The sequence below is a fragment of the Cavia porcellus genome, unplaced genomic scaffold (genome assembly GCF_034190915.1).
Source record: "Cavia porcellus strain 051 isolate PalLab524CR breed Dunkin Hartley unplaced genomic scaffold, mCavPor4.1 scaffold_7, whole genome shotgun sequence".
In the NCBI taxonomy this organism is placed as follows: Eukaryota; Metazoa; Chordata; class Mammalia; order Rodentia; family Caviidae; genus Cavia; species Cavia porcellus.
Window position 1 is genome coordinate 16,592,337 of NW_026947490.1, and position 24,531 is coordinate 16,616,867.

General features: G+C 45.9%; 1 protein-coding gene across 7 annotated transcripts in view; it reads left to right on the forward strand.

Moving 5' to 3' along the window:
* Window positions 1-2,011: 2,011 nt before the first annotated feature.
* Window positions 2,012-24,531, forward strand: part of Sipa1l3 (signal induced proliferation associated 1 like 3) — a 218,558-nt gene continuing 196,038 nt past the window's right edge. For 3 of the 7 annotated variants that reach the window (XM_063252656.1, XM_013149873.3, XM_005002541.4), the window contains exon 1: window positions 2,015-2,537. The gene's annotated coding sequence lies outside the window, so the exon portion shown is untranslated. Of the gene's footprint in view, window positions 2,538-17,239; window positions 17,361-24,531 lie in introns of those variants that run through there. The other 4 variants (XM_063252658.1, XM_013149871.3, XM_013149874.3 and 1 more) reach the window with 3 other exon arrangements.

Sequence of the window (24,531 nt, forward strand, 5' to 3'; positions counted from 1 at the left end):
AAGTCATTTTTTCACCTTACCACCTGTCATTTCCCTTTTCAGAGATGACACTGGTTGTATCTTTCCTGTATCTTTATAAAGGTGTTCTATACATGTTCAGGCATATATATAAATGATAATTCTTTTATTATGATTAGTATTATTTATTGTTATTGTTAAGACAGTGTCCCCTTACACAGTCCAGGCTGGACTTCGACTCACAATGTAGCTCAGAGTGGCCTCGAACTTGTGGTAATCCTCTTGCCTCAGCCTCTGGGGTGCTGAGATAATAGCCTCGTGTTAGCATGCCTGGTTTCCTATTTATTTATTTATTTATTTATTTATGTATTGTGGTATTGGGGGTTGAACCTGGTGGCAGTTCACCACTGAAATACATCCCCAGGCCTTTTCAAAAAAATGTGGAGACAGTGTTTCACTAAGTTGTTCAGGCAGGACTTGAACTTGAAATCTTTTTGCCTCAGCCTCCCAAAATGCTGGGGTTAAGATGTGAGCCATAATGGGCTGGGGATTTAGCTCAGCAGCGTAAGCGCTGCCTTGCAAGTGTGTGGTCATGAGTTTGATCCCTGGTACCAAAAAAAGACAAAATAAAAACAAAAATGTGAGCCATAATGACTAGCTACATTCTCTTTATGTTAGTGCATATAGCTTTATTTTCCAGCGGTTAACAGCTTCAGCATGTTCTACTGTGTGGCTCAAATATTATTTATCCAAATTTCGGGAAATTGGGCACTTCCTAAACTTTTACTACTACCTATGATAGAGATATATATCTTTATTGGTGCCTCATAGTTGCAATTTTATTCAATTTTAATTAAATTGTAAAACTAAGCAACAAAAATTATTTCCATTCAGTATAAGTTGGAATAGCATTTTGAGTATATTTGGGCTCAATGTTATTAAAATAAATTTCACTAGTTCTATATAAATTTAAAATTGCACAAGCAGCTCTCATTATATATCTGTTAGTACTGCTTGAGATTGTCACTCATTGTGGCCTGATAACCCCTATTGGACCAAGAGCCTCCTAAACATATAGCTCTTTGGAGCCTCCATCTGTCTAGGTTTCTCCCGTGTCCTCTGTAACCAATTGCTCGATCTGAAGTAGAGCAGGTGCTTAAGATATTTCTGTTGAATGAGCAGGCAAATGACTGACCCTCTGCTCTCTCCTAGAAGAAATAGATGCTTCCTAGCTTCAAGATGTGCTGAGCATCTTCCTCCAATCAAGCTGAGGCAGGAAGGTACAGTAAAGAAGGCTGTGTGATTCCAATCAATTCCCTCAATGATCTTTATATTGAAGGAATGGCAGTATCATCAAAAGAGTGGTTTCAATGGGACACGTGTTTGGCCTCCTTATGCCAGCTGTTGTGATGTTGTTAATGAGAATAAAGTGACTTAAAAAAAAATGGTTGAGTCGCAAATATGCCAGCAGGTGAGCTAAATTTAGACAAAATTTCCAAGATTGTAGATATTCAAACACTACTTACAATATGCCTCCGGTAAATCAATGAAAGATAAAGCCTTTGGGGCAGTCCCAGGGTCGTGTGCCCGAGGCTGCTGGCTCAGGCAGGGCTCTGACGCCGCAAAGACAGGGAAGAGATGACCATCCAGACTCAGGTACCCGCGTGAGGAAGAAGGCAGCTGTGTTCGCCTCTTTAAAGCAGGTTACCTACGACAAGGATCCCCAAAAGGGGCGGTATGGCGTGTTTGGCGGCACCCAGGAACTCCTAGGTGGACGAATAGATCTAGAGAGAGCGTCTGAGAAGCTATCTCGCGGATGCTGCGCAAGGACGCGGCCCGTCAGAGCGTGTGGCTCCGCAACCCTGCGCCCAGCCGACTAACTGTAGCGACGGGAGTGGGCGCGCGTGTCCTGGCACGCGCCCGCCGCGAGAACCCGCTCAAGTCCGTGCACACGTTCTAAAGGTTAAAAAAAGTCCCGTGGGGGCCCGCGACAATTTGGCCCCCAGTCGGGCAGGCGTGGGCGCGTGCGCGAGCGCGCATTAACGCCCTCCTCCACAGCCCCCTCTGAAGGGGTGTAGCGCAAAAGCTTCCCTTCTGTCAGCCCTCTCGAGGCTCGAGCCCCTGGGGTAAGGAACTCGTGCCTTGTGGAAAAGAGACGACCCGCCGCCGAGTGATGAGGGGGCACACGGAGCTGGGAGAAAGGAGAAACCCCGGCAGGTGGAGGAGCGCGGCTTGCGGGCAGGAATCTGCACAAAATATGCCTCTTCTCACGTCCCTGGAGGCTGCGGAAGTGCTCTGGAGACTGGAGCTGCACGGAGCCAACCAGTGAACTACCATTCCCAGAGGGTAGCGCGGTGATGCGCCTACGGCTCCCGGCAGCCTTCGCGCGCCAGGCTCTTTTTAGCTCGCACCCTGTTTAGACGAAACTACAGTTCCCAAGAGGTCTCGCGCGAAGCGGCTTGGAAGTGGGCACCCTGGAAGTCACTCGGGCCACTGGAGCTGGCGGCGTCTCCGGCGAGCGGCGTGGGGTCGAGCGCTGCGGTCCAGGGGCCCGCGGGGTGGGCGGCCAGGACGCCCAGGTATGTGGCTTCAGGTGCAGGAGCGGCCTCGCGCAAGGGTGGCGAGGAATCGGTAGCTGCTTGGACCCCGAGGGTCAGCGCGGGCGGGCGACCAGGCAGACGGCCGGGTGTGGGCACTGGCTGTGGGGGGCGGCGGCGCCGGGACTCACGCCCTCGGGACCTGGCGGGACGCGTGCCCGCATGGCTCAACTTTTCAGACGTGCAACCCAGCGCGGGTGGGAAACAGCTTGGAGTCGGGGAGCGACGGGTGCACGTCCCGGCTCTGCCGTTAGGGAGCTGCGGTCTAGAGAAACCGCGCCGAACCACAATTTTCCTTTCGGTGAAACGGGGAAGGAGAGTGTTTTTTGCTGTGGAATTCTGTGGAGATGTGATTCGGCGAATAAAGCATTTGCCATATAGAAGGTTCATATTATATGTTTGCGTTATTGTTAGTTCCTGGAGAAATGAGGTAAGATATTATCGATTACATAGAGTGACGGTTAGTTGAGCCAAATCCATGGTGAGCACTCAGTGCAAGGTAGCTGCTATTAACTGAGATTATTTTGTTAAACGCTTTGAATTGAGAAGCGGAGAGATACAGATTCCAGTTTAGGCTCCACCGTTTGCCAGCTGTGTGACCTTGGGCATTTGACTTCACCTCTCTGTGCCTCGGTTTGCTTGTCTATAAAATAGGGACTTTAACAGTGGCCACTTCATAGAGTTATTTGGAAGATGCAATGAGAATACCGTGTAAAGTGCCTTGCACAGCAGTTGGCACATAGCTCTTAGTAAATGGTATTTATACAGTGTTTTGCCAATGGCCCAGAGATCTTTTGAGAGAGGGACCGTGGTTGTAGTATTGGTCTTCAAACCAGCCAAACTCAAAACTGGACTAGTTGACTTTTCCTCTTACAGCCTCATTTTTAAATATGGAAGACTAACACACATTTCCCCAGAAGGTTGTGAGAATTCACTGAGATTGCATTCCTAGTCTGAGCCATCCATCACTAAGCAGCAGCCCTTATGTATTATAATTGTTCTTCTTCAATATTCTCCATCTGGCCCCGAGAATGCCTAACTGTGGGCTGTGACATGACAGCCCTAAGCTCCCCCACACATTTGCTCCCAGCCTCAATGTCCCATCTGTGAAATGGTAGTCATAGGACTTTTATGCCAGAATTGTTCTGGTGATTCCAGGAGATAATTCATGTTTAGTGTTTAGCACAGAGCCCAGCATATATTAAATGTTTAATAAAGGTATCTTTCTTTTTGTTGTTTTTCTCCTCTCTTCCCCCTCACATAGACTCCTCTGTTACTGTTTGTACTCATAGTAGTGCGGGGACAAGATTTGTGCTTCTTACCCTTCCTCCCCAAAATTTACTTGTCAGAAGTTGAATTGTGGAATATCATTGAAGTATAAGGGGCTGAGAGGAGTTGGTGCTGATCTGCCATCAACAACCCGCTGTGTGGAGCCTCCTCTCAAGCTTGTATATTCACTCTAGTGCTTTACTGATTGTTTTGTTATTTTTTTGGTGCTGGGGATGGAATCCAGGGCCTTGTGCACGCTAAGTGTGCTACCTACCACTGAGCTGCCTTCTTACTACTGGTGCTTTAAAATTATTGTCCAGTGTGGCCAGCTGTGGACCCTGTATCTCAGAGCCATAGTGGCCTTGAGCTCGAGCTCCAGATAAGAAACCTGTGTTTCCTCGATGTCCCTTGATAGCCATCGTTGGGCGCTATAAATACAAGTCCAACTTTATTTCTTCCTTCTCCTGGACCTAGTAGTCACCATTTTGTCAAATGGGCCAACATTTACTCAGTCACCCAAGCCAGAAACTTGGGAGCTGCTCTTCTCCATCCTTCCCATATCCCGTTGCTCGTCAAGGATAGAGCTTCCAGGTCACAGAGAACCCATTTCATTGGCCCATATTAGTCTCTTGCCTGATGAACACTTGGATGTTCCCCCATAGTGTAGAGACGGTCGTTTCTAACAGGGTCAAGCTGCTAAAGTCACCAAGGATTAACATAAGTGAATAGGTAACGTGTGTTGGTTAGAGATAGAGAATGCATTATGGACTTGACTATTCTGCAGTGGCTCAGATGTGGCAAGAAGACCTGGCTTTCAAGGGACCCATTTGTAAGGTTTTAGCCTGACAAAGGTGAGCTGAGTTGTTAATGTGTTTCCGAAAAATTATACTCTGTCATCTCCAGAAATAAGGCAGTGATTTAAAACAAAACAAAACAAAAAAATAAAATCTTGGTTGATTCCCATTATTAGTGACAACAGTACATGGCTTTTTAGGAGTCTGTAGAATGTTTTCAGAGTTAAATGTGAGCCTGTTTTCAGACATTGCAGTTGTTAGATGGTAAATCAAAAATGAAATTTAGAATGTGCACATTTTGCTGATATATTTCAAACTTTTACTAATTTTCAAAATATAAATTAGATATACTTACATTTTAATAAAAGAATCTAACAGTCATTTCTTTTTAAAGTACAGTGTTTGTTCTTAGCTTTTAGGTTAAAAAGCTATTAGACCAGTTTGTGCATTTGTGTGTTCTTTAAGAATTTTCTGGTTTTTAGGATTATTCTGTTCATGACCTTTGTGTGTGGTGCATGTGTGAGTGGTATAAATTTGGCTTTAAAAAGTTATATAGGAAATACACGCTCATTGTAACGTCAAAAAGGAGAGAAATGTAGAAGAAAAAGAATAAATTCCACCCTCCATTCAAATCCCATTTCCCTAATGAGTGGTAACTATTAATTCCCACTGTAATGAGTCAGGTCATGGAGTTTCAGAGTGAACAAAACAGATATGCTCTCTGGCCTTAGTGATATGGTTGGCCGTGCTCTCTCACCTTTGTTTGGGCCTGTGTCAACTGCTTTTATCAATTATTTTCTTCTCTCTTCCTTTCCTTTCTCTTCCCTGAAAAAGGAGGGGCACAAAACAAGATACACATATTTGCAATTTGATTTTTTTCAGTTAATGATTAGGCATATTCCATCAAGTTATTATATATGGACCCACCTCATTTGATTCTCTGTGCATTCTTCAGCACAGAGGGATTATGCCTTATTCTGCCATTCCCCTATTGCTGGAAATTGAGGTTGTTTCTGAGATTTTTTTTACCTTAGCAAATACACATCCAATAAGCCTTTTACCGCCTTAAACAGTATGGCATGGTGACTAGAAATGCATCCTCTGGGGGCCTGCAGGGCTTGGATTCTAATTTTGACCCCACCTGTGTAAGTTGCAATACATTGGGTAAGCTTAACAGCTCACTGTACATTAGGTAAGCAAAAATGAGAATGATACCAGTACTTAACTCATGAGGGAGATACAGAGAGAGTGTTCAGTGAGAGTCTGTCACGCTTGTAGGGCAGAGCCTGGTGCAGTTGTTACAGGTGATTTTTTCAAACCCAAAGTAACTCATTGGAAATGACAGGTAGAGATCAGAAAAAGTTATAAAGCTGGGGTCTACCTTAGAGAGTTGGTGTTTTAGGTCAGGAGACCTTGCTGGCCTGGAAAGAGGAAGATTTCCTGAGGAAAGGAACATAGCAGCCAGCAGGGCGGCCTGACCAAAGCAAGTGGTAGGGGTGAGGGGACTGGAGGGGGAGCATCAGTGAGACGTATTATTTCTTATATGGGAAGGGTGTGTAATGGTCGGAAGGTGGCTTAAGTGGCAGACGGGTCTGGGTTCTAATTTCAGTACAGCCTCTCGTTAATAAATGAGTATTTTGTCTTTAGGGCAAAATGGGGTTGGTGGTAGTCTTTACTTCAGTAGTAGCTGGAGACTGAATGAAATATCTGTAGACTCAGCCCACAGGACTGTCATTAGCCCTGTGTCAGCTACAGCTCTCATTTTATTCACTTGACAAATATAGTGAGTGCCTACTGGGTGTCAGGTCCTGTTCTGGGCACTGCAGATTGAGTGGTGAACAGGACAAATGAGATCCTCTCTCTTACTGACATTTCTCTCTTTTACTGCTCTTAAAGTGTTTGCTTTCTAGCTGTGGAGTCACATAATAAACAAGATAATTTCAGCTTTTTTTAATTAAAAGAAAAAAGCCAGGTCCTTCCACTTACAGATGTTTTTAAGTATTATGGAGAAAATAACAGGGTAAGAGGATAGAAAGCGGCTGCTGGGAGGGCTGGTGGTGGGGAAGGGGTGATTACTCGGATGGTCAAGGAAGGCCAAAGTTACGTGAGCTGAGATGGAATGAGCAGGCAGCACCAGCTGTGCCAGGAGTTTGGGGAAGAACATTCAAAGGAGAGGGAACAGAAAGTGTGAGGGTCCGAGGTGGGAATGTGTTTACTGTGGAAACAGTATCATGACGGAAGGGTGAATTTCTTTCAAGTTCACACTGCTTTAATTTTTGTGAAATAGTAATACCACTATTTAGCAGGGCTTTCTCTGTGCTAGGTGCTCTTCTGAGTGTTTCACATGTCCTCAGTTAATCCTGACTGTCGTCCAGTAACGTAACTTCATTGAACTCATCTTACAGATGAGGAAACTGACTCAGACTCGTGCTCATCACGCTGTCTCTCCCTAGGTCCTCTTTACTATCCTGAGGCAGATTGAGGAAGTGGACACAGTTCCTTTGCAGGTTGTTGGACTGGCAAAGCAGGCTATCTTTCGTACCTCACTGATGCGGCAGCAGCCACGATCAGGGATGGTTAGGCATCTCTCCCACTGGGGATAGGACAGGGTAGCGTCCATTTCTGTTGGTGTGGTTTGTTAAAGCTTCTCAGTTTCAAAACTAAAGGTCTTTCGGCAGAGCTTATTAAGTAAAACAAGGTTACTTGCTTGGCAGCCACTGTACGTGGCTGACAGGAGACATAGTGTGGGGTGTAAACAGAGTACGCAGGAGTCAAGTTGCATTTGTTAAGTTTATCAGAGACTTGGACTGGCAGGAGCCCGGGTGTTTTAAGCACCGAGCCAGTCTTCTGGACTGTTAAAGTGGTGCAGTACAACCCAGCAATTAAAAGGATGACGCCTGGCCCGACAGGGGCCCCAGGACCTTTCTCCAGCACCATGCCTGTGACCATTTTGATTGGTACAGCCTGGGCCTTGAGGGTAGTTAAACATTTTGAAGGGTAACCCTGGTTAGATGTGAGGACAGGAATGAGTGCTTTGAGGACCACAAGTGATGAAAGAGCATCTTTCATCCGTGTATCTGAGACGTTTCTTCTACTTTATCTGAGTGCTAGGCACCATGCTAGATGCTGAGAGCAGGAACTTTGGATAAGACACTTGTTCTAAAGGTCCCACAGTCATGCTGGCCAGCAAAAGTATAATGTGAAGGGCTGGAGGTTTAGATCAAGCACTTGCCTAACAGGTATAAGGCCCTAGGTTCCATCTCCACCACCACAAAAAAGAAAATAAAAAGATATAAAAAACAAAAAACAATAAAGGGGCGATTACTTTTGATTATATATTTTATGTGGTCCAAAATATTTCAACATGTAAAATTACTAATATTATTTGCTTTTTTGAGACAACATCTCACTATATCATCCAGGCTGCCCTCAAACTCAAAATCCTGCTGCCTCAGTCTCCCCAGTGCTGGGATTATGACTCCTGGCTTGAAATATAAAAATTATTAATGAGATGTTATATATGTATATGCTTTTCTTCTTTCTTTTTGAGATGAAGTTTCACTGTGTTGCTCAGGCTGGTCTTGAACTCCTGGACTCAAGCAGTTCTCTGCTTTAGTCTCCTGAGTAACTAGGAATGCACGCATGGCGCACCGCACCCAGGTGATGATGTGTATGTTATACTTTCAGCACATCACAGTTTGACTGGACACATTTCAAGTGCTTGATAAGCACATGGCTGTCATAGTGGATAATGTAAGCCTAGAACATGAGACTCAGGTGTAAACAGAGGTTGCGGCCTTCCCTGAATTTCCTTTCTCCCTCCCTTCTTTTTTCCTTCCTTCCTTCCCTGCCTCCAGAGATTGAGTCCAGATCCTCTGTGCTCTTCAGATAAGTTATATCCCCAGCTCATTCCTGCTTTATTTTGGTTTTGGTGAAGAAGGGCAGATGAGTGATAAGAAAACATCTTTGTTATCAGCAGGTACTGGGAACCTTGTAGCTTCTTCTGTCAAAGGCAGTATTTTAGTTACTTTTCTTATTGCTAAGACAAAACACCCAACTCTTAAAGGACGAAAGATTTATTTGGCTCGCAGTTTGCAGAGATATTAGTCCATATTTGGTTCCAGGCTGAGTAGCACATGGCAAAGGGACAAACATACATGGCAGTGGAAGACAGAAAAAGCAATGAGAGAGAGAGCAAGACAAACCCTTTCTCACCGTGATGTTGTATCCAGGCTACTTTGATTAGGCCAGTGCCAATCCTGGCAGTGAACTGATCCAGCATTCCCTACTCTAAGCCCCCCACCCTTAATCCCAGCATTGCACTATATATCAATCACACACTAGATTCAGCCACCTCCGGAAAAATCCCACCCCCATGACTGCATGAGACTTTAGGGGGACATCTAGACACAAACCGTAACAGGCAGCTATGTGCCTGGCACTGTGCTTAGTGTTGGTGGCATTACCTGTGTTCTGAGGTGGCAGATAAGGAAGCTGCAGTGTGCCACTTACTCAAGGTTGTAAAGAGTTAGGGGTAGAATTTGGGCTCGAGTTCAGTTTTCTCACTTTATTTATTTTCTGGTGCTAGGGATGGAATCAGGGCCTAGGGTGTGCTCAGCATGTGCTCTATCACTGAGCCACACTCTCAGCCCTCCCAGTTTGTATGTAGTTAAAATCTCTGTTGTGCTTCCACATTGGAGTGTTTGAGTGGGATGGGGGTTTTGAGTTTTGAGCAAAGAAAGCCATGGGAAGGTTGTGTATAAATGGATTCCCAGAGTGTGTCAGCTCCAATTCTGAATTTATGTTGGAAGTGGAGTGAGCAATTGCCAGATTGATCAGGGACCTAGCCAAGATCCCCAGTCTCCCAAATGAGTGTATGGAAAAGGCTTAAATAAATGAGACAAGTGGTATGATTTTAGGGTTCCGGGAGAATCAAAACCCTCTGCAGAGTTTGAGACTCTGTGGGCTAAGACAGTGAATGTCTCTGGGTGGCCCATATTTATGTAGCATTCAAACAACACGGGAAACCTTGGGAGGGGTTCAAGGACCCCTCCAAGCAACAGATGGTGCTAATTAAGGAGAATTAAGAGAAAAATATCTCCAGGTGTCCTCAGCTGTGGCGATCTTGCCCCACCCCAGGTGTCTCCCCGTTCTTAATTCAGCCATGCCCGGGCTGTGCCATAGCCCTGCACGTGTATTCAGCTTCAACATCTCCAACACAGTTCCATTCCTGAAAATGGGCTCTACGTTTGTTGGACGCAGACCTCACCTTCCAGGAAAGAGGGGAGCTGAGAGAGTGAGGAAGGCAAGGAATGGGTCCAGCCTGTTTGAAAACTTATTTCTGAGCTACTATTTGGATGTGAAGCGCTTTCCCTTGTGTCGCTGACTCTCTCCTTCGTCTCTGGGGCCTGGGGGCACTCGTGACAGTTCCTCCTGTACTGTGAGTTCAGCTACAGCAGAGCTTAGCTGCACATCTGGCCATGCTCTGTGCCAGGGACATCTCTGGGTTGGCAGGGGCAGGAGGGGATGTCTCTGACTTCCTCTGTCAGCTCCATGGTGGGGTCACTTCTCCAGCCTCTCTTGGTTTGGGATTTCCTGGTGGCAGGAAGGATCTGGGCCTTCTACCCAGATTCTGACCTGGTTCATGTCTCCACACTTTCCTCCTGCTGCTGGGCAGTGTCTGACATGTAAAAGATGCTCAATAAAAATCTGTTGGCTGAACCAATCATACTAGCCAGCCTTCATTGAGTTCATTGCCTTTTTTTTTTAACCAGTGACTGAACCCAGGGCCTTTGCATGGAGCTACATTCCTAGCCCTTTGCATTTTTTATTGAGACAGGACCTTACTAAGTTTCCAGGCTGGCTGGCTCACATTTACAGTCCTCCTGCCTCAGCCTTTCAGAGTGCTGGGATTACAGGTGTGCACCACCATGCTCAACTTCATTGAGCTCTTGTTATGTGTGAGGCACTGCTCTGAGGGCTTTCATGCAATATCTCATTTAATCCTATCTATTCCAGAGGTTAGTACTGTAGTGTTGTTTCTCGCATTTCTTGTATGGGGAAACTGCAATCCAAAGAAGTTCAAGTCACTAAGCTGGTGAGTCTCAAAGCCAGGATTCAGACTGAGGCCACTGATTTCAGAGTCCAAGCTGTTAAATGCTCACTCTGTGGAATGGACAGACAGACTGATGGGGTGAGCAAGAGGTATTTGCCTCACTGGTTGCAGCCTCTCCACCCCACATGTGACCTCTGGTCTCCTGTTAGGGGAGATCTGCAGGTTCACATCAGATCCCAGGCTCCTTCAGACCTTGGGGCTTCAAGGCCACTCTGGGCGGAGGACTTTTCTGGCATTCTGGGACCTGCTCATCCCTTTTCTCTAGCAAAAACAAACTGGATATTTGGTATTGCTAAGGAATTCTTGTTAATTTTTCAGATCTGATAATGACACTGTGGTTCTGCTTCAGAAAAAGTTCTTTAAGATGTACATTCTGAAATTTCGATGAGTGACCTGATAAAATGACTGGGTTTGCTCCACCGTTGTTAGATGGGGCAGAGAGTGGAGGGAACAAGTGCGTGAGTGTGAATAAAAGATGAAACAAGCTGGGCCACGAATTGATAGCTGTTGAAGTGCTGGGCATGGAGGCCTTGTCCTCTTTTGTTTGAAGTGTCCCATCATGAAAAGTTAAAAACAAGCACAACAGATTTCACTCAGCATTTGTGTGTTTCAAGCTCGAGCCTGTGTGTGGAGAATCTCCTCCCTCTACCCAGTCCACTTATATAATAAAAGTGTTTGAAAGTGTCTGCTTTCTTTCCCCTTAATTATGCAAGCCAGTACTTGGCCCAGGGCTTTGGCAACTGCTTTGATAAAGCAGGCAGCGGCCAGTCGGGAGAGCACCTGGTGAGGTACCAGTGGCCACACACTCCCCAGCTTCCCTGGATCACAGGCCACGGTGGCACCCGCCTTGCAACCAGTTCCCTAGGTCCCTCTTCCCTGAGATCTGTTTCTCTCCAACACCTGCCTAGGGGGCCCCTCCCACATTTTTTCCAAAGACTTGCTTCAACAAGAGGCCTCAGATCCTCCCTTGATCCTTCCCTCAGAACAGACTGCACAGCTCCTCTGACCCAGGCCTTCCTCTCTTTGTTAGAGCCCCACAAGGAACCAGAATCCAGCCTTTGGTTTGCTACAGCTCTGCAGTGGGAGGCCGGGAGAGTGCTCCTTTCAGTTCTGATACTTGACAAAAGGACAGGGGCAAGATGCAGCTTGTGCCAGTGCCTGGGATGTGATGATACTTCTCATCAAGCCAGCAGTTAAAACTCCTTTACAACCATCCTGCACTCCCCATTCACACCAAGGGTGAGCTCCTGTTGCCTTTGTTACCTGGAGATCTGTAACTTCACAGCCAGTCAGTATGTGGTGAAACTGTTACCTGGAAGCAAAGAGGAAAACACACACTTGGGAGTTTCTGCTGGTCAGTTGCTTCCTGAAGGTGGAATTGGTTGATGTGTATAGCAGCGCTGCTCAGCCTGATCCTGCTGGAGTGCTAACACCCTTTGTTCCATCTGCAGCATTTTTTCTCTCTCTAGTGCCCCTTTCTCTGTACCATGCCAGGCTCTTGGGTTCACAGGGAGGAAGGCCCGGGAAGTCCTGCCGCCTCTCCAGCTCCCTTTACCTCTGTCCCTGTCCCTTCTTCATTTGTATCCTTGCTTTTTCTTTCACATGTGCTTTTTTGCAGTTCTTTCAGTAAGGAGGCCCCGTGGTGAGTCTTGTGTGGGTAGAATGTTAGGAGCACCATCTGTGGGGTAGGCAGCTTGACTTCTGGGTTTCCTAGTGTGGACCTGCACATGCTGGATCTGAGGGCAGCCAGGCACTGCATCTGGGTTTTAAACTTACTTGTTCAACATGTATGCACTGAGTTGAGCACTCTTCTAGATACTAGGGATATAGCAGTGAGTAAGACAGACAAAGCTTCTTGTTCTCCTGAGGCTCATGGAAAAGTGAAGGATTCAAAAACAAGATAAAGCAAACGTATACTATATCCCTTAGGTGGTTCCCTAGGATCTGTTTCCCTCCAGCACCTGATGATAGGTCCCTTCCCACTTAAGTAATCAGGGCTGAGGGAAAGAAATGAAGCAGGGGAAGGGGGATAAGAAGTAGTGTTAGGATATGGAGTGTTGAAATTTTAGGCAGAGTCGCCTGAAGGTACCTGAAGGAGGTGAAGGTGTGCGAGCCATGACGGACCTGTCTGTGCAGAGGAAGCAGCTTGTTCAAAGGGCCTGAAGCAAGGAGCCTGGTAATTTGAGGAAGACACAAGAAGGCCCACAAGGCTGGAACAGAGCGAGGAGGGGAGAATGGTGGTAAGTTTACAGATCTCTTAGAATCTAGCACAGAATGTTTTTGTTTGTTCTGACTGAGATGAGAGATACTGCAGGGCTGAGTATTACATTCAATTAAATGTTGAATAGTGACCACATGCACATGAGCCCAAAAGAACAAAAAATGAGGAACTTAGTTCTCTCCCCTAGAGACTGCCAGCATCCCAGTTTTGTTTTTTCGTTTTTTTTCCCAGGTGACCAGTTCCTTGACATTGTATTTTTTGAGTCATTTTCTTGGCTTATATTAGGTTGAATCATACGAAATTGTCTTTTTAAGATCAACAGTAGTTGAATATTGGTTGGGTTTTTTTTTTTTTTTTTTTGGTACTGGGGATTGAACTTACAACCTTGTGCTGAGTTAAATCCCTGGCCTGAATATTATTAATTTTATTAGATTCAGCCCAACAGCTTCCATTCAGGCACAGGAGGCATTTGATCAATCCCTTCTTGTCCTAAGGATTGGTGGTCAGAGGTCAGGACTTTTGACCTCCCATCCTTCTCTGTCAGTGACAGGACCAACAGTGTCTATGATGCTAGTGTGTGAAGGTCCCTCTAATACCTGTAGCACCAAAGCCAGGCTCACTGTAAGCCCAGACAAAAGGCTACCTCTTCCTGCCTTACCTGGCAGGTGGCATTTAGTCAGTCTTAGCCAAAGCTTTGTGTATCCTGGTGTCACAGTTTTGAATTCCTAGATGTTCCTGAAAGGAAGATCCTTGTTCTCTTGCACGATGTTTGGTATGACAGAAATGTTGGGGTGCTTTCTGGGGCCAGGCTGAACTTAACAGCATCCTGGAACAGTTATTGAGCAAAAAGCTGGCAGAGCACCCAGCTAGTAGTGTCTGTCTGTTGGAGTGGCTGTCTCTTGGGACCGTGGTGGCCCAGCCTGTAGGAGGAGGCCTGAGGAGCCATGGTATGGACATGGGAGAAAGGCCTTTACTCCTCCTGTTTGTCCTACTCCTGTGCTGACCAGTGAGGTTGTTGCAAGTCCTTGAGCCCTAAGGCCCTGGGCTGGAACCTGTGGGGTAAAATAAAGGAGGTGCAGATCCAGCTTTGAGAGAGCTCAGTCAGGAAGTTACAGCAGTTGGTGTGCTTTGGCTGCAAACAGTAATAATAGTAACAGCAGCTGCAGCAAGTAGGTGACTTATGTAGCATCTAGTATATACCAGACACTGCTGGGGACTTCACAGGAAATGACTTCATTGAAGTCTCCCAACAACTTCATAAGATACTCTTATTATTCCTGTTTTGCAAAGAAGGAAGTTAAATTTAAATGACTTGGTCAAGGTTACACAGGTAGAAGACAGAAGTGATGTGATTTAGAGTCAGTCAGTCTTGACTCCTGAGGCCATGCTCTTTCCTCATAAGCTCTGTGTACTTGGGTTCTCAGACCCGAGGCACATCTAAACACCCTGCAGAGCTCACTGAAACAGAATGCTGGGCCGCACCCAGAGTTCTTGACTCTATAGGTTCAGTTTGAGAATTTGCGTTTCTGACAAGACGCCAGCTGACAGTGGTGCACTGAGTCCAAGAAACACATTTGGGGAACTCTGATATACTCTATTAGCCCAAATGAAATTGGCCTGAAGTAAGGAAGGTTATGATGTCATGTAGTAAAGTAACCAGGAGTGGTTGACTAAGCAGTTCCATAATGCCTATAAGGATCCAGTCCTTCTCCTTAGTGTCACTTGGTCATCCATGGTATGCCTTTCCATGTCCTTAGGCGTCCTACATAGCCACAAGGTATCCCGGTTGGCATATCCTGACTGGCCATATCCCCAGCAAAAGAGGGCATCCCTACTGTGTGTCTCTCTAAGAGCGAGGAAATATTTTACTGATTCTCCTCCTATCTCATTAGACTCTTAGTAGATTCTCCTCCTATTTCATCAGTCAGTACTGTGATAAAGGACCCTGCCTGGGCAAATCACAGGCAAGGCCCAATCAGGACTTACTCTCTTTGGGGCAGGTGGGGGCAGAGGGGATGGGGGAATGAAGCCAGCTTTACCTGAGTGTCATTGGGAGGATAGTGGCTTTGGAAATAAAATTGGAATACTATTTGGAAAAGACTGAGAAAGAGGGATGAATACTGGGTAGACAGGCATCTGAATCTGCTGCAGAAATGAGCAAAACAATGTAGAATCATAATACCCATGCATTTTTGTGTCATTGTATTTACCAACTTTGTTGTAATTACCTCAATCAGAACTTAGCTTTTTGTTCTCCAGTCATTTCTACCTGTGACACACCAAGTATCAGATCTTGTAGAGATACCAAATATTTCATTTGAAAATTCAGGGAAACACTAGTTGGGTGGTGACCCAGCAAGCTGAAGAGTAGTAGGTCTTTGAGAACAGTTGACCTGCTTCAGAACTTGGAGCTTCTCTCTGCTCGCTGCTCATTACTCACTGTTGAGCACCCTCTTGTAGGCTCAGCTTTTTCTCAGCGGGTTGTTGAGCGGATGAAAGGAGGAGCTGGAAGATCAAATGCTTAAACCTACTGTCAGGCCTTGGTGAGTGATCAGTTATTGGCTCTATTAGTAACATTTCATGAGACCTATTATTTGAATAATTAAATTTTATCATTTAATAATCCCTTTTGCAGATAGAAATTTCCTGTGGATGCCTGTTGCTATTCCTCATGGCCAGTGTAAAGTAATTGCCCTGCAAGCCTGCAGAAGGGCCCAGAAATGGGGCATAGGCCCTGGAGCCAGACCATATCTGTGTGCAAGTCCTGGATCTGTCTGGGGCTTCTGTATGGCTTGAGCAAACCGCTTAGCCTGACAGTGTCAGTTTTCATGTCTGTTTTCAGACAGGCAGAACTCTGAGAGGTCTGTCATGCCGGGTTATTGGCAAGAGTCAAGTGCAGTGAGGCAGAGACAGCACTTAGAACACTGCATAGCATGTCCATTTTATGTGTTCAGTGCCCAGTATATCTGCTAAGCTAAGAGTAGCTTGTGCCAGTTTATTAACAGATGACTATATGCTCCCTACAGGCAGGATCTGTATGGTTCTTGTTTACTGATGCGCTCTATTACTTGCTTATTCAGAATAGACATTTTCTTTTTTCTTTTTTTTGATAAGAGAGTTAAGAATCTTTGTTTAATCCCAGCACTTGGGAGGCTGAGGCAGGAGGATTGCTGTAAGTTCGAAGTCATCCTGGGCTACAAAGTGAGTTCAAGGCCAGCCTGAACTACATAGTAAGACCCTATCTCAAAAAAAAAGTCTTTGTTAACTTTTTTCCCTTTAGCCACCCAGAATTTAAATTCTGTGACTAGAAGTTGATCACTCCTTATTTTGAATGCACCAGCATGGACCTGGTTGAATCTAAGAGCAGCATGTATAAGGGAAGCTGTTAGTAATTGAGCATTTTTGCTGGCCAGAGCTAGGTGCTTTTCATACAGAGCTCACTGAATTTTCACCTCCATCCCATTTTACAGGTGAAGAAACCAAGGCCTAATAGGGGCACCTGCTTCTCCATACAGGAAGACATCTGGTGCAGTGGTTAAAATCTGGGGCTCTGCTTGGGTTGAATCCCTACTTTGTCACTTTCTCGCTCTGTGACCTCCAGCCTGTGGTTTTTCTGCATCCAGTGTTCTTATCTATAACTGACTTACAGGGTAGCTGTGAGGGTTAGGAGATGTTCTCAGCCAGTGCTTAGAACAGCACTTTGTTCGTGGTGAACACTGTGGTTGTGGTGATGGCTGTTACTCTTAGCTTCCAAGGCAGGCAGGAGGAGCCCTGAAGCAGTGTTTAATCATTAACTATATGGCCTGTGAGCTGGCACCCCATATCTGTGAGCCAGCACCCCTGTTATCAGGGGTGGAGAGCCCACCTTTGGATTGTGAGGCTGTGAGTGAAGCAGCCAGTTGCAAGCCCAGAGCAGGGTGCGCTGTGGCACGCTTCCAGCCCTGGCTCGTCTGTCGAACACGTGGCCCGCTCCTGAATCAGAGGTAACAGGCCAGACATCTTTGTTACCTTCCAGCTTTCTCTTAAGCCCATTCAGACTCCTGAACCACGTGCCCAATGAGTAAGGAGTCCTTTGATTTTCCTCCCCCAAAGGGACTAGCAAAACAGCCCTGTTTGGGAATGTGCCTGTTCATGAACACCAACCATCTCCCAGGAAACTCTGGTGTGACTGGCGCGCTCTTGCGGGGCAGTTGAATAAGTCGCTGTTAGAAGCTGGCACGGCAGGTTCCCGTTTCCGCATTCCAGACACCCACAGCTGCTGGGGGAGGCACCACCCTAGGTCGGCTGAGAGCTCAGGCAGGTGGCCTTTGCCTTGGGAAGACCTAGGACGGGAGCCACACCTGGGGCCAGCCTAACAGTCACCTGTTGACTTTGTGAACACGCTTATGTTCCGGGATGCCTTTTAGGTGAGCAACGTATATTAACTTTGGTGGTAACTTGTAGAGAAAGTTCGTGTGTTTCTCCTTTGTGAAAAGTAGATAGTTGGCTTTTTTTTTTTTTTGTCCCAGCCCCCACCCTTCTCCCATGAAATGTTTACCTGTCTGCTCCTAACTGTGAAGAAAGGGTGGGCGGAGTGTTGAGGAAGTGAGAAGAAAATGGAGGACATTTCTCTCTGGATGAGTCAGTGACTCTTTTAGTTGAGCTTCTACTAAATGCAGGCTTCTGTGCCAGGGATTATGGAGCATCCAGCCTGGTACAGGCAAGCTGCATAGCCCCCGGCGGGGGTGAGGATTCTGTTCCTTAGTCCCTTCTTACGAAATAGGAAACATCAGCACCCACTGGGTCATGGAGATAGAGTGTGTGCGAGCCTAGCCCAGGAGTAGTGCTCAGATGTCAGCCATCTCTTGTTCCTACGCCAACCCTTAGGTCCCCAGATTCCTTGCCTGACCTTATGGCTGGCTTGCTGGATTCCAGCTACTCCGACCTCTGACTATTTTTCTCTTCCTTCCCCTGCTGATTCCCTTTCTGCAGGATCCCTAAACCTGCCTCCCTCTTCCAGGACTCTGCTTAGATGTCACCTTTTCAGTGAGCCCTTTCCTTATTCAGTAGTCCTTTTTCCTCATGTGCTAGCCCTTTATTCTGCCTACCTTTTCATCACAGCATTTCTTCAAATTTGATTTATGTGCTTCTCAAGTAGAGACTCCTAGAATTGCAGGCCCTTTGTCTCTGTCCTTTTGGAACTGTGCCTGGAACGTGGTAGGTGCAGGATAAATTATTCTGTGAATGAATTTATGATACCAGGCACCTTGTCCAAGGATGGGTGGCTGGCCCATTTGGGATTTGATTAGAGCCTGTGGCAGTGGGTGGGGTGGTATGCCACGTGCTCTCCTGTGGTCACTCAGCAGTTCTCCGGAGGCTGCCTGCAGCTGCTAGCCTCCAACTTCCTGTCCCCAGCCCCTTAAGACCATGCAGCCCTGGCCCTAGGAATGGCTCATCTGGGATCATGAACTTGGCACAGAATGCCTTGGCACTACAGCATAGGTGGAGAAGGGTTTGTAGACACATCCCCATATATACATGCACCTGACATGTATATGGAAGCTGACTTTATCTGCAGGCTCTCCTGGGCGTTCTTGCAGCAGGGAGGCCAGCAGATGCCTTGGAAAGGCAGAGTTTATCGGTCTCCCTTGCTTTAATAGGCAGTAATTCTTGCTTGGGGCAGAGCAGGTTTTAAATTAAATGGTGAGCACGAAGAGCCTGACTGTGTAATAACTGACACATTCTCATCTGTTTCTGGCTCCTGGTGTCAGCAATTGATTCTGTAAAAATCTCCTGGGGAGGGCTTCCCCAAGCCAGGGAAGTGAGCTCAGTGGCTTCTCAGATTTCTGCAGCAGCATGAAGCACTGAGGTGCCTATGGCCTTGGTGCTGCCCTATTACACATTGGGCCTGAGGCCATTTTTATAGGGTGCAGGGTGGTAGAAAGGCCATTTCCATGATAAATAACTGTCCTGCGAGCTCCCTGTACTGCAGTTTTGGGGTTGAATTGGGGAGAGGCCATTTCATGTAATATCTGAGTCCTAGCACTGCATAAGCTCTGGGCCTTATCTTCTCTGTGCCTTAGTTTCCCTATCTGAGAAATGGACTGATGGATAGTGCCTGCTCCCTCCCCCTGGGGAGCTGGGGATGGAACCCAAGCCCCTAAGCATGCTAGGCAAGCGTTCTGTCATTGAGCTATATCCCCAGCCCAAATCTGCTCTTTTTAATGACTGGGTAACACATGGTGGTGTGGATGTACCAAAATGCATTTGGCCGGGATATTACTGGTGTGCCTTCCCTTTGTTTCTAGGTTTTTTTTTTCTAAATTGTTGTTTTTATTGATAACTTTCTTTAAGTTGTAGGTGTCCAACCTGCTTAGCCACCTTCTTGTTAATTGAGCTCTAGGGCTTTGAGGAAGAATTTAAGGTAATAGTATAATGATGCTTTACATCCAGAGAGGAGGTATATTTTCCTGAGCATTTGGGCAGAGGGCAGGCGCAGCATGAGGGCCTTGTCAGGACTTTGGAGGGGCATCCTGGGCAGTGAGAGTGGAGAGGCGATGGAGTCAGATGGCGTGAGACCTTTGAGGCCACACTGGGAAGACTTCTGGCTTTACTCAGAGTGAGATGGAGCTTTGGGAGGGTTCCGAGGCAGGAGAGGGGCATGATCTGATTACTGGCATTTGGTGGCGAAAGAAGTCACGAGCAGTCCTCTCAGAGTCCCCTCCACTTAGCCACCTTTTAAAATAAGTAAATGGCTTCAGATACTGTTAACCTAAGGGCTACTCTGGTTTTACTTCTATCCTCCACTGTGTTTTATAAAAAGCTAAATAAATAGTTCAGGATTCTTTAAAGATATAAAAGACTATTCTCATGATTAAAATAATCAATAATTCCATATATCTTCCAGTATCCAGTCACTGCTAACACTTCAGATCTTATAAATATCATTCAAGCATTGACTTGTTTCCAGTCCGGATCCCATGATGTCCTCACTGGATTTGGTTCACAGGTCTGTTAAGTCTTGTTTTTTGTTTTGACACAGGGTATTGCTGTGTAGTCCACGCTGGCTTTGAACTCTCCATGGTCCTGTTGGCAGTCCCCCAAGTGCTGGGATTACAGGCATGTGCCACCACTCCCAGTTTGCATTAAATTTTATTTAATCTGTGGTCTCTCCCCTCCTTTTTTCTCATAATTCATATGTTGAGAAAAGCCATGCCATCTGCCCTGTAGATGATCAGGTCTGGATGTGACTGCCTGTGTCACTGCTGTGGTGCGTAACACGTTCCTCTGGCCATGTTTCTTTGTAAGTGAGGAGTTGGACTTAGAGTTGGTTGAGAGTCGGAGCTAAGTAGTGTACCTATACTCACACACGCCCTCCCCCTTCCTTTGGCAGAGAGGACAGGACCTCCTTCTGTTGGTTGCTGTGTGTGTGCTTATTTCCATTAGGAGGTAAGTCCACTGTGTTGGTGTTCCAGAGTGTTGGTGGCCATTATTTAGATCTCTTACATCATCTGGGGTTTGCAAAAATTGTGATGCTGTAGTTCTGTCCCCTCTTCATCTGTTAGCTGGAATATTCCTCTAGAGACAAACCTTTCCTCATCTATTATTCAGTTACCTCAAGGGTACTGACTTTCCAATTTTTGTTTACATTAGAAATGAATACTGATTGATTGGACCCTGGATTCCTAATCTGTTGGTACTTTTCCCATCTTTGGTTTTGTGTTCATTCATTCTGTATTTACTAGTTTCTGCTATTACTCACCTGTCCTGGCCTGGGGAGGAATGAGATAAACCACCTCCAGCCGTCCGCCTGGGGCTGCTTCAAGCCTTACCTTTACTTAGGTGGGGCCTAAACATGTTTGTCCCACAGCATAACCAGGGAGAAATTACTCTAGGCTGCTAACATTTGCCTTTTCTCACTTTCTTTCTTTTCCCAGCTTTGTATTTTGAAACTCTGCAGTCTTTGCTCAGCACCAGAGGATTAATTCTTTATGCTCAGGGCAAGAGGCTTTTGAGCATTTGGGTTTCTTCTGATCTGACCCTTGTTCCTAGACAAAAGAACAATAAAGGGCTCTGCTCTGTTGCAGAGGCTGGTCCTTCTAGTAGCCTGGCCTGGGGCGAGCTCTGACCCCAGCCACTGTTGTCTGGCTCATAAATTCTTGAGAGCAGTAGCACGCTTGAAATCATTTGGATGCTTTGGGATCAGTTACACATTATATTGCACTATATATCTAAGGGCCTCTTGGCTTCTGGAGATTACAACACATTTATTCCCTTTAGAATATTTGATGTGCGATGATGTGCAATTCATTAATTCATCCAACTGCTGACTTACTCATTCAGCATTTATTCAGTGTTACATATGTTTCAGCCTGAGAAGACCCATTCTGGAATTTATGTTCAGGTTGAGGGACCAGACAATAAAGAAGTAAACAAGTTAATAAGATAATTTTGGGGGTGGGGGTGAATAATGCTGTGAAGTCATTAAAGCAGAATGGTGAGAGACACACCTGGCAGGTGGAAGGGGTTGTGGGAGGCTGAACAACTGGGATGACTGGGGGAGAATGTCTCCCAGGTGGTGACACATCAGCTGAGCCTGGAATGGTACAAAGGTGCTGGCCTTGTGAAAGACCTGGGGAAGAGCTTTCGTGGCAGAAGGAACAACAGGTACAAGGTCCTGAGGCAGAAATGAGGTCTCTGTGTCCAGGAAAAGCAAAGCAGCTGGTGCATGAGTGCCTCAGAGCCTGCAGTGGGAGGATGAGCAAAGGGAGAGCCTGGCTGCGTGAAGTTGGTTCTGAGTGTAGCCTCCTTCCCTCTGGTCACTGAGAAAGGCTTAGGTTGAAGAGCTGGAAGTAGGACACTGGAGGAGGCAGCCTGGTCTGGATGAGAAAGTGTCAGAGTGGTGGCATGACTGCTGGACAGAAGTGTGTGGCCCAACAGAACTTGCCAAGGACTTGGGTGGGGGTGAGTGGTTAAATAGGGTGAAGGATTTTCAGAGGGCCAAAGCTTTGGTCTGCAGGTTTTGTGGTAGTAATAACAGCCCTAGTTCCGTTTTACATGAGCTGACATGTTTATGTTTTATACCTTACACATTACAATAGCTTTCGTTATAGTAGACTCTTCATGTTTTACTGAGAAAAGAAAACTGAGGCCTAAAAAGGTTAAGCCCTCACTTATAGTCACACAGCTAGTCAGGGCTGCATTGGCCCAATCCATAGTCTGACCTTGTTCCCCTTTTCTCCCTTCCTCCAACTTCAGCCATTAATGCATGATGCTGACACAGCCAGTACCCAGCAGGAGCTAGATATCCATATTCCATCTATGTCCCTGAAACATGTGTAATACTCTGCACCTGTGGCCTTTCTACCATCCCCACTAACCTAGATCCTGATCCGCCTTTTATTACAGTATTTATTACAGGGCAGAAAACAAGAACTTTTCTATTGCTGACACATACGTAACTTTACACGTGGCCCAGATAAAGTACCGGGCTCTGACTTTGAGCTTCTGCATCTGCTTAACTGATAGGCTGAAAATCTTCTCACCCATCAAATCCTCCTTATCACCTTCTCTAGTGCTCAACACGTAAAGAGAGATCACCTTCCATAGACTGTATACCTTGTGTGGTATGTGAGTCTTTTAAAAAGCGTTCTCAAGTTTGGTACTGCTTCTCTCTGTGCACGATTCATCCTATGGGGGTAATGGAGACTGTCCCTGCTTCTTCTTGCATTTAGCTTTCACAGCAAGGAATTTTTTTTTTTTTTTTTGTAGATAGGAGGAAATTTTATTAGAGAAAAGCTGCTGAAAGCAGTAGGGGACTCGAAGGTGGGTTGCCACACGAACTCTTTGTCTAGAGGTTTTTGTATAAGAAAATGGCCACATCTCAGAGCACTCTACTCCAGGCTGAGGTCAACTTAGAGGTTCAAACAGTTCAGCCAGAGTTGCGCATATAGAAATTCAGCCCTGGCCATTGTGTCTCCATGTTGGGCCCTGGTTCTTGTCAGCCCTCTGTCTCAGGCTTTGTCTTATCTTGGCCTCCCCTGAATCAGCCCACCTCCATTTTGAGCCTAGCTTGTACCTAGCTGTCTGCCCTGCCAAACACAAAGTCCCCCCTCTAAAGGGGTTGTCTCTAACGGCTGTTGGGGGAAAATGGGTGATGACTCTCTAGCTTCTTCCTGCTGGAAGGGGCTGGTGTAATAGTTGCAGTCAGGGATGTTCCCCAGAGGATCTATGTAAAGGTCCCCAATAGAGAGTAGACAGATAGCCTTGAGTCAGGAAGAGACAGAGCTTATTAAGCAATTGAGTACGTACAGCCTAAATAGCAGTCTCAAGAGGATAATCAGCCCAGTGACCAATGTTTCTTCCTATCAATGTGAGCTAGGAATGGCACCGAGGATTTTTATCTCTATTTGAAATGTGCAGGAGCCATAGGCTGGTTGTAAACCATAGAGCAGTATGTAAAGCATGGAAGTGCTGTCTTTCCATCTTTATCTGTGGCTGGCCTTCCCCTGACTTCTTGCTCAGAGGGTTAAATACACTCTTTCAGGTGGAGTATGTTGAAGAGCCAGAGTCCCTGGAATCAAATCCTAGTTTTGCTGTGTACTGACTGTGCACTGTATGCCTCTGTGCCTGTGTTTCCCTGTTTATAAACAGGGAAAAATCTATAGATATGAAAGTCTCAACCTTACAGACCTATGAGGACTTAACTAATAATGTATGTAAAAGAGTAGTGCCTGACATGTGGTAGGTGCTCAAGTGTTAACTGTTTGTATTACGCATATGTGTGTGTTGCTGTTTGTTTCACAGATGTACTCTCGTTGTTCTGCAGATTGTACTATAATAGACCGCTTTAGAGATTCTCTGTGGCAGAGGGTCAAGGCCCATGGCATTGATTTTAATGACTGCACAGTGGGATGTACTGATTGTTCCCACCTTTCATTATTGTAACTCTCAGTATCACACACAAAAGCCTTTGTTGCTAGGAGTGGTGGCTCACGCCTGTAATCCCAGCACTCTGGGAGGCTGAGGCCAGAAGTTTGAACCCAGCATGGGCAGTTTAGCAGCAGTTTAGTGAGATCTCTTAAAAATAAAAATAATGAACTAGAAATGTAACTCAGTTCAAAGGTACTGGGTTCAATCCATAGTGTCTGTAAAAAACAAAAAGCAAAACATCAAAAACACACAAGCCTATGTTTGCATCGTACATTTTTCTTTTCCTTTGTCTGTTTTCTTTTCTTTTTTGAAACAGGATCTCCCTATGTAGTCTAGGTTGGCCTCAAACTTCACTGCAATCCTTTTGCCTCAGCCTCCCAAATCCTGGGATCACTGGCATGTGCCACCACTCCCAGCTGCATTTTAGAATTTTCTTAACTGAAACAAAGTACACAACAAATTTTGTTTTTTGAGACAGTATGTAGTTCTGGCTGGCCTCAGACTCACTATAAAGTCTTATGCTAGCCTCAAACTTGAAATAATTCAAGAGCTCTGGGATGACAGGCATGCACCACCACACTTGTTTTATGTGAAAGATCTAAAAATTTTTTGAGATTTGTTGCTGACTTGTATTCTAGAAAGGTCCTATAGTATTGAGTCCAGTTA